This window comes from Dasypus novemcinctus, chromosome 26 (genome assembly GCF_030445035.2).
Source record: "Dasypus novemcinctus isolate mDasNov1 chromosome 26, mDasNov1.1.hap2, whole genome shotgun sequence".
In the NCBI taxonomy this organism is placed as follows: Eukaryota; Metazoa; Chordata; class Mammalia; order Cingulata; family Dasypodidae; genus Dasypus; species Dasypus novemcinctus.
Window position 1 is genome coordinate 9,053,754 of NC_080698.1, and position 10,194 is coordinate 9,063,947.

The 10,194-nt window shown below is 47.4% G+C and overlaps 1 protein-coding gene across 6 annotated transcripts in view; it reads right to left on the bottom strand.

Annotated features, from left to right (window-relative positions):
* MAP4 (microtubule associated protein 4) overlaps positions 1 to 8,458 on the bottom strand; it is a 255,102-nt gene extending 246,644 nt beyond the window's left edge. For 5 of the 6 annotated variants that reach the window (XM_071212051.1, XM_071212054.1, XM_071212053.1 and 2 more), the window contains exon 1: positions 8,277 to 8,458. The gene's annotated coding sequence lies outside the window, so the exon portion shown is untranslated. Of the gene's footprint in view, positions 1 to 7,839; positions 8,054 to 8,276 lie in introns of those variants that run through there. The other variant, XM_071212050.1, reaches the window with a different exon arrangement.
* Between the last annotated feature and the right edge of the window lie 1,736 nt (positions 8,459 to 10,194).

Consider the following 10,194-nt stretch of genomic DNA (forward strand, 5'->3'; position numbering starts at 1 on the left):
GAGAGCAAAACATGTAAGTGAATACATGTAAGTTTTTCTGGGGGCAGCGTTTTTGCTGTTTATTCTCGAAGAAATCTGTACCCAAATAGTAAAGCAATGATCTTGAAGGTCATTCACCCTAACCACCTTATCAGTATCTCCATACCGCCACCCACCCTATGGGTAGTCATAGGAAACGAGCTATCTTATAAGGAAGTTACATTCCATATTATCTTCTTCTTGATGGTTCTAGTTCTTCTGCGAAAGCCACAAAATACAAGTCTAACTCCTCTTCCATTTATAGGACCTTGAGGCAGCGGACTTGGCCCAGTGGTTAGGACTTGGCCCAGTGGTTAGGGCTTCCGACGGACTTGGCCCAGTGGTTAGGGCGTCCGCCTACCACATGGGAGGTCCGCGGTTCAAATCCCAGGCCTCCTTGACCAGTGTGCAGCTGGCCCATGCGCAGTGCTGATGCGCGCAAGGAGTGCCCTGCCACATAGGGGTGTCCCCCACGTAGGGGAGCCCCACGCACAAGGAGCGCGCCCTGTAAGGAGAGCCGCCCAGCATGAAAGAAAGTGCAGCCTGCCTAAGAATGACGCCTCCCACACGGAGAGGTGACACAACAAGATGACGCAACAAAAAGAAACACAGATTCCCAGTGCCACTGACAACAAGGGAAGCGGACAAAGAAGACACAGCAAAACAGACACAGAGAACAGACAACTGGGGCAGGGGGAAGGGGAGAGAAATAAATAAATCTTAAAAAAAAAAAAAAGTAAACAAAACTAGAACCACTGAAGAGAAACTATAGGGAGGCAACCATATTTGAGATCACTCTCGGGGAAGCCAAGCTGGAATGAAGTCCCTATCTTGAGAATACTAGAGTACAGGGCTAGAGGGATCACTGACATTATGTGAAACTGGAATAAATTACCTCTAGGATCTCTTCCAATTCAATGATTATACAAATAGAACTGTTCTCAGTCTAGGTCCTGCCTAAGGTGAAAAATCAGCTAAAATCAAGAACTTCAACACAATCCCATCAAGGGACAAAGGTTGACTTGTCAGGAGACCACTGTGAGAATAGGTCAAATCCAGCTATGGTCACTCACTTCCTGTTTGGTCAGGGGCAATGACTTTACCTCTCCAATTGAGCTGAAAAATAATAATTTAAAACACCAACACTAAAGGAGTATAATTCAAATTAGTTAACAACTGCAAAATACTTTGAAAATGTTCTGTTTTCCTACTTGACACACATACTATGGTTGAACACATAATTCTATTGCAGATCATAAAAGTCAGGTTTCTCACTGCCAGAGAAAGACATTATAAATATGCAAGAAAGGAATATTAAAATGAAACCTGTGGTTTCATAAATATCATAAATTCATAAATATCATAAACATTAGATTCATAAATATCAGTATGAACTCATATTTCTACTTATATACAGATAGATACAAAAATATAGATATGTGTATATACGGGCCTTAGTGTACATACATGTATTTCCTAGCTCTATCCCTTGAGAGGGTCTAGAAGCAGTGACATTCTAGTAGCAATAAAAACCCAGTTCCTAGATCTTGTTTTCTAAAGAACAAGATCTTAAATCCAATGAAAGAAACCAGGGATCCTTGGAGAAATGTCTGCATAATACAAGGTGAGAATGAATCATCTGGTAGTGCCAGAAAGTAAGAAAGTGCTCAAAAAAAGGGGTGGGGCATATGGAGGGGAGTACATCAAAAGGATATAGATGCCAGGAAACAGCTGTGGCTCAAACAATTGGGTTCCCATCTACCATATAAGAGGTCCAGGGTTTGATGCCCAGAGCCTCCTGGTGATGGCAAGCTGGCCTGCACAGGAGAGCCGCCCTACGTGGGAATGATGCCTCATGGGGGAAAAGCCACCCTGCGCAGGAGTGCAGGCCGATGCATAGAGCTGGCGCAGCAAGATGAGGCAACAAGAGACACAGAGGAGAGAAAACAAGAAGACATAGCAGAACAGGGAGCTGAGGTGGCGCAAAAGAGTGATCACCTCTTTACCACTCCAGAAGGTCCCAGGATCAGTTCCTGGAGCCACCTAATGAGAATACAAGCAGATAGAGGAAAACACACAGTGAATGGACACAGAGAGCAGACAACGGGGGAGAGGGGGTGTGACTCTAAATAAAACAAATCTTAAAAAAAAAAAAAAGGGATATAAATGCCAACTAAAAAGAAATTCCAAAGGCCAAAGCTGGGACAAATAAATATTCATGAGTCCATACTGATATATATAAATAAATGACTGAATAAATAAACAGGGAAGAAGGTATAAATCTTCCTAACAGAAGAATTCCAAATAATAAACATAGAAGTAATGAGGCAAATAGAAAATCACCATCAGAACACAATATTTGCTACTGGCAAGAGTCCCTGATAGGGAAACGGACTTGGCCTAGTGGTTAGGGCGTCCGTCTACCACATGGGAGGTCCGCGGTTCAAACCCCGGGCCTCCTTGACCCGTGTGGAGCTGGCCCATGCGCAGTGCTGATGCGCGCAAGGAGTGCCCTGCCACACAGGGGTGTCCCCCGCGTAGGGGAGCTCCACGCGCAAGGAGTGCACCCATAAGGCGAGCCTCCCAGCTCGAAGGAGGGAGCAGCCTGCGAGTAATGGTGCCGCCCACACTTCCCGTGCCGCTGATGACAACAGAAGCGGACAAAGAAACAAGACACAGCAAAAAGACATAGAAAATAGACAACCGGGGGAGGGGAGGGGAATTAAATAAATAAAAATAAATCTTTAAAAAAAAAAAAAGATGCAGTGAACAGACAACCGGGGGATGGGGAGGAATTAAATAAATCTTTAAAAAAAAAAAAAAAGAGTTACTGATAAATGCTAAAATTAGTAGATGAAATTTTAAGGAGAAACCAAATATTTGTACAGCTTCAAAATATCCCCCCAAAAATATCTGTTGAGGGAAGCGGATGTGGCTCAACTGATAGAGCATCTGCCTACCATATGGGAGGTCCAGGGTTCAAACCCAGGGCCTCCTGGCCTGTGTGGTGAGCTGGCCCACATGCAGTGCTGCTGTGTGCAAGGAGTGCCATGCCACACAGAGATGTCCCCTGCGTAGGGGAGCCCCACACACAAGGAGAGCCACCCTGCGCAATGAAAAGCACGGCCCGCCCAGGAGTGGCGCCACACACACACAGAGCTGACGCAAGATGATGCAATGAAAAGAGACACAGATTCCCAGTACCACCGAGAATGCAAGTGGACACAGAAGAACACACAGCGAATGGACCCAGAGAGCAGTCAACAGGGTGGCGGGGGGGGGGGGGGTAAGGGAGAGAGAATAAAAAAAATCTTAAAAAAAAAAAGTGAAATGTAAAAAATCATTATTTTAAAAATTTATGTATATATCTATTGATTACTATAATGGTTTTAACATACATACACAAATTCTTTGAAAGTCCTCCCTCCAGGACATGGAGTTTAATTAATTCCCTTCCCCTTGATTCTTAGTGACTCATTTCTAGCTTCTAACAAATAGAGTAAGGAAAGAGAAAAATAGCCCCTTTACAGTGAGCAAACTGGGCAGACACCACCTTAACCAAGTTCTCAAATTCACACAGTAATGTTCATATCATTATATCAACATCCAATGATCATTATATAATGATTATATCATTATAATCATGATAATGTTGATATCAATGCACCCCCTGCTATAATGTGCCAAGAAGGGCATACCACCTCTCTAAAATTCTTCCCTAAAATCCATTAACCTCAAGCTAATCATGAGAAAACATCAGACAAAACTAAATTGAAGAACATTCTACAAATACCCAAACACTATTCTTCAAAAGTGTCAAGGAAAGCAGATGTGGCTCAAGCAACTGAGCTCCTACCTACCAAATGGAAGGTCCCAGGTTGGGTTTGAGGTATCTCCTGGAGAAGGCAAGCAAGACAGCAAGCTGATGCAACCAGCTGGTACAACGGGCTAGTGCGGTGAGATAACGAAACAAGGAGACACAAAGAGAAAACACAATGAGAGACACAACAAAGCAGTGAGCAGAGGGAGCTCTAGCAATTGAGTGCCTCTCTCCCACACAGGAGGTCCCAGGTTCAGTTCTCGGTGCCTCCTAAAGAGAAAAAGAGCACACACAGCAAACGGACACAGAGAGCACACAGTGAGTGCAAACAATGGTGGGGGGGTAATAAAAAAATAAAATAAATCTTTTAAAAAAACAACACTGATTGGGGAAAAAAGTGTTAAAAAGGCAAGAGGAAGCAGATTTGGCTCACCTGATAGAGCGTCCGCCTACCAAATGGGAGGTGTCCAGGGTTCAGACCCAGAGCCTCCTGACCCGTGTGGAGCTGGCCCATGCACAGTGCTGATGCACACAAGGAATGCCATGCCATGCAGGGGTGTCCCCTGCATAGGGGAGTCCCATGCACGAGGAGTGTGTCCTATAAAGAGAGCCACCCTGTGCAAAAAAAAGTGCAGCCTGCCCAGGAGTGGCGCCACACAGAGAGCTGACACAGATGACACAACAAAAAGAGACGCAGTTTCCCAGTGCCACTGACAAGAATACAAGCGGACATAGAACACACAGCTAATGGACAGAGAGAGCAGACAACTGGCGGCAGTGGGGGGAAGGGGAGAGGAATAAATAAAAAATAAATAAATCTTAAAAAAATAATAACAATAATAATTTAGTTAACAGTATTCTAACGTACACTAACATTAAGGGAAGCTAGATAAAGGGTTTAAGGACATTCTGTATGATCTTTACAATGTTTTTGTAAATCTAAAATTATTTTAAAGTAAAGGTTTTCTTTAACCTGAATTTTTCTTGTAAAAATTAGGAAGAAAGTGAATGAGAAAAAGTTATAAATAAAAAGGTATAAATATCTGCAAATCAATAAGATGGATTTTATGGTAAAAAGATTAATTTTTTTAACCTATAATCACAAAAGTAAACTAAACGGACTTTCAAGCTATAAATTTCAATGACATTCAGATTATTTCACCAGTAGGTCCACCTTGAGAGATTTGCCTAGAGAGCTCTAAGAAAGTAGATGGTATGATCTTTCACATATATCAGTTTCTTTTATTCCCTTTTTGACCCTAATTGTCCTCAATACACCCACCCTAGCATTAAGTCCACAGCAACATGGTTCTAAAATTGCCATTTAGAAGGACAAAGTGAAATCAGTGATATTCACTTGGTTTCCTTTTCAAATTGACCAAATAACATGAACCAACAAGATGTCGTCCATTAGTTCAATATGTTCCTCTAAGATGTTCTCACTTCTTAAGGAAAAATAAAACCTAGACATCAACTACTCATTTCTAATGGTAATAAAAGGAAAAAAAAAAAAGAGGTGCCAAAAAACTGAAGTCAACGACAAAAGTTCAGAGCCAAAGGACTGATCACCAAATCTAGAAACAAGATCTCTGACTAAAGCTTAAATCACCTAGACATACGAAAATCCAAATGTACCTCCCTCACTGTCAAACAATGAAAAATGGCATTTTAATATGCAATGTAAACTCATTTCTAAATATGGAAATTTTAACACAGATAAAAATATACTGATGACAAATGTACAAAGAGAGAACTTAAACCAAGTGACACAACTCTGTGAATGTTATCAACACCACCAAATCTGAAAGTGGATAATATGGGAAATTTTAGTCTGTATCCAAGTTACCAGAAACAAACAAACAGAACTGTACAACAAAAAGAATGAACCTTAATGTAAACTATGGGCTAAAGTGAATAGTAAAATGATAATGTTTCATCAATTTTAACAAACGTACCACACTAATGCAAAGTGTTAATAATAGGAAAAACTTGTGTGTATGAGATGGGGCAATATGGAAATTCTATTTTCTGCATGACTTTTCTGTAAACTTAAAACTAAAAAAAATAAAATAAAAAAATAGTAAATTAAAAAAAAAAGCAGGGAAGTGGACGTGGCTCAACTGACAGAGCGTCCGTCCACCATATGGAGGGTCTGGTGTTCAATCACCAGGGCCTCCTGACTCGTGTGGTAAAGATGGCCCACGCCCAGGGCTGTCGCACGCAAGGAGTGCCATGCCACGCAGGGGCGCCCCATGCGCAAGGTGTGCGCCCCACAAGGAGAGCCACCCCCCATGAAAATAGCACAGCCCACCCAGGAGTGGCACTGCATACACGGAGAGCTGACGCAGCAAGATGATGCAACAAAAAAGAGATACAGATTCCCAGTGCCACCTGATAATGCAAGCGGACGCAGAAGAGAACACACAGCAAATGGACACAGACAGCAGACAAGGGGGGGGAATAAATCTTTAAAAAAAAAAATAGCAAACGAGACAGTGGAAAAATGTATTAAGACATTAGTATGTGAGTTCTTAAAATAGGGAAAAAGAAAGGCAACTCACAAGACTCCCATACTTTGAAGAAAACATCCCCTAAGAACATCCAGTACTGTCCACTCCAAGTCTATAATCAACTGACTTATTATCCATTAGGCTCCCCAGAAACAATGGCAGTGTCCTAGCCAGTGGATAATTAAATACAATTGTGTACATGGCACCTAATATTTTCAAAGAAAATATAATGGTTTCTAGTTTATCAGTCTCTGGTGAGTTTATTTTGTGTGAATAAATTCATCCCTGTGTCAGCCAAAAATTTCAAGCTTCTGAACTACTGTGATGGGGTCAGAGAGCTCTTGGTCTGGATCTGCCGCTTTAAGTATCTGTGTGACCTCTTAAGTCCTCTGTCTCAATTTCCTCATCTGTAAATAAATACCTGTAACTAGTGCCTGGGAGATAGTGTTCCAAAAGTGAGTTATATTCTTTTTAAGCTAAATGTTAAAGGAAAAGTTATAATTGAAGTAAAAACATTTCATTAGGAAGGAAGCAGAATGGACCATCAAACATCAATTTAAAAGACACCCCCTGAAGAGAGAGGTACCATTCTAAACGGGGGAAAAAGTAAAGTTACAAGTACCCCCTGCACTGTTCAGATGGAGTCTCTCGCTTAGCAACTCTAATGTTATCTACCAAACACCCAGCCTGTAATAGTTAGAGCATGACAACTGTTCACTCTAAATCCATGTGCTCAGCTTGGATCCAGGAGTGATTTATAAAAATAGCTGCTGCTGCTCTTTGAGCTGATGACTGGGCAGTGTTACCCTATAGGCTTAGAGCAGCTGAATTCCCTCACCACACCCATTTCTCGGCCTGCCCAGCCAGGCTGACGGCAGTCAGCAGCCCCCCTGGCCCCCCACCCCCACCCCATCTCGGCAGCAGCACACTATTCTCCCTCTTCCTGGGCTGAGTGAGCAAATCACAAGCACAAATACCCCCTGATGCAATGCCACAACTATCCCTGGGAAAGAGCAGAGGCAGTTGCCAAAAGCGCAGCGGCAGGGAAATGGGCGGGAGAGAGAGAGAGAGCGAGCGAGAAGCCCTGCAAGGCTCTGCAGGTCGCGAGCGAGAGAACCGAAAGGCCCTGAGCAGCAGGACAGCGAAGCGGACCACGGGGAAAGCAGAAGAGGGGCTTTTCAAGGCCGAGAAGCTCAAGTTTCACCCTCGGTCCCAAGCACGGACCTGAGCGTAATCCCGGCCTCCCCGTCCAAGCAGCAAAGGCATCTGTAGACCCGCCCCGGGGTGGAAGCACAGCGTCCACACCGTCCGCCGCGGGGCAAAACCCTGAACCCCTCCCTCCGCTACCCCCCAGCCCCGGCCACCCCCTGCGGAGAGGCGGCCCCGGGGCCACATCGCAGCCCCGGTTCTGAGGCCCGTCTTCGACCGCCTCGCCCGGAGCCGCCTCCCACGCCCCGCGACCCCGGCCCACCCCAAGCCACCCGAGCCCACCTGTAACTCCTGACGGGGCGGCCTCTCCCAGGCTCGCCTCAGCGCCACCCCAGCCCGGGCCCCTCCGCCTCAGGAAACGACCCTCGGTCCTCTCACACCCCCGGCCCCACCGGTGCCCAGAGTCCCCGCTGCACCCGCCGCGCGCCGAGTCCGAGGCACGAGCCCGGCCCCACAGCCCGAGGCTCCCGAAGCCGGACCCGGGCCCGCGCCGCCCGCCCCCCGCCGCCGGATGGCGCCCCGCGGACTCCGAGGGCCACGCCCGCAGGCCCCCGGCGCGCGCCCCCTTCCCGCGGCCGTCCCGCAGGCCGCCGGCCACCGCCCTTCCCCGGCGCGGGCGGGCCCTGCGTGGCGCCGGGCGGCCGCGGGGCGAGGATCCCTCAGCCCCCTGACAGGAAGAGGGCGCCTCTCCGATCGCGCCCCGCGGCGGTTGCACCTACCCGCCGCCGCCGAGCCGGAGCGGGAGCCGAAGGGAGCCGGAGCGGGCGGGAGGCGCGGCGAGGAGCCGAGAGCCAAGAGCCGGAGCCGGGAGGCGGCGGGCGAGCCCGAGGGGCGGGGCGCGGGGAGGTGGCCGCTTCCTCGTCGCCCCCTTTGAGGGCCGGCGCGGGGGCGGGGCGGCGCCGCTGCCGACCGGGCCGCCGCCGCCCGGACGGCCAATGAACGCGGCGAGGAGGCGGGCCGGGGGCCGCGGCGGCCCAATGGGCGCTGGCCTCGCCGCTGGGCCCTCGCGGGAGAAGCGGCGCGAGTGGTGGGCGGTTGGGGCGAGGGCGTACGAGGGGGCTGTGGCCTGGCGCCTGCTGTCCGCCGGGACCGGGAGGGCGGCGGACTAGCCGGCCCCTTCGGCCGTCTGTAGAGATCGTCGCTTTGCTTTAGTACTCGGGGGCTGCAGCGGGGAGGGGGCGAGGGTCGGGGCGCGCGCCCAGGGCCCGGGTCGCTCCGGGCCGCCGAGCCTGCGGCCTCTGTGATGTCACCCCCGAGCGGCGCGGGGCGGGGCGGGGATGCGGGCCAGCCCGTGGCTGCAGCGGCCGCGCTGCCAAGAGCCACACGCGGCTGGTGAGCTCCGGAAACGAGTTGGGCCAAGTTGAGATGTGCTCTAAGTGTAGAATACCCACTGGATATCCAAGATATAGTACGTTAAAAAGAATCTTTTTTAAAAAAACTCACAATTTTTAGGTTGATGACATGTTGAGATGGTAACGTTTGGGACATGTTTGGTTAAATAATATTCTTATTCCCATTTCGTAGAAGAGGAAATCAAAACAGAAGCACTTTAATAACTTACCTAAAGTCAGCAAGCCAGGCAGCCTCATCAGCAGGCCAGCATGCCGGTTACCAGAAAGACCACTGGACTGGGCTGGAAGCCCTGCGTCTGAGGCCCGGCTCTGCTACTTTGTAGCCGTGTGAACTTACTTGGGAAAGTGAAGTTTCAGTTGCCTTGTCTGTAACAACGGGATAGAACAGTCACCAGCCTCTCTCCTGGTCTAGGATGTCTAGGTGTAACCAAAGGAGCCAGTTGAACATGGACTCTGGCCCCAAACCAGAAGTTATGCGAGCTGGTGAAAGATCCAGTCACACTCTATCTCAGAATCTTCTACTGTAAAGTGGTGTAATAGGGTTGTTATGTGAACTGAATGTGTTTATTTTTTTAGGAGGTACCTGGTATTGAACTTGGGACCTTGTACATGTGAAGCACAGCACTCAACCGCCAAGCTACACCTGTTTCACAATGTGTTAATTTACTGAAAGTGCTTAGATCATCATTTAGCACTTAGCAAGCACTTACAGAGCTTACTATTAACATAAAACTAAAAAGAAGTGCTAAGAGCCTATACAAATGAAGGTATTAAGAGTAAGAGGGGAAAGTGGATGTGGCTCAATGGATTGGGCTCCCGTCTGCCATATGGGAGGCCCTGGGTTCATGACCTGGGGCCGCCTCCTTGTGAAGGCAAGCTGGCCAGTGCCTGCAGAAAGCTGGCACAGCAACATGATGCAACAAAGGGAGACAAGCAGACACAGAAGAATGCGCAGAGAATGGACACAGCAGACAGCAAGTGAGCCGCAAGGGAGGGAAATAAATAATAAAAATAAATCTTTTTTTAAAAAAGAGTAAAAGGATCCAAAAAAGAAAAAAGAAAGAGGACCCCTCTCTCACAAGTTATACAAAAATTAACTCAAAATAGATGAAAGGCCTAAATATAAATGCTGGAACAATAACACTCCTAGAAGAAAATTTAGGGGAACATCTTCAAGATCTGGTGATAGGTGGTAGATTCTTAATACCTTACATGAAAGCATGATCAACAACAACAAAAAACTTAAACACTAGTGCTTCAAAGGACTTTATCAAGAAGGTGAAAA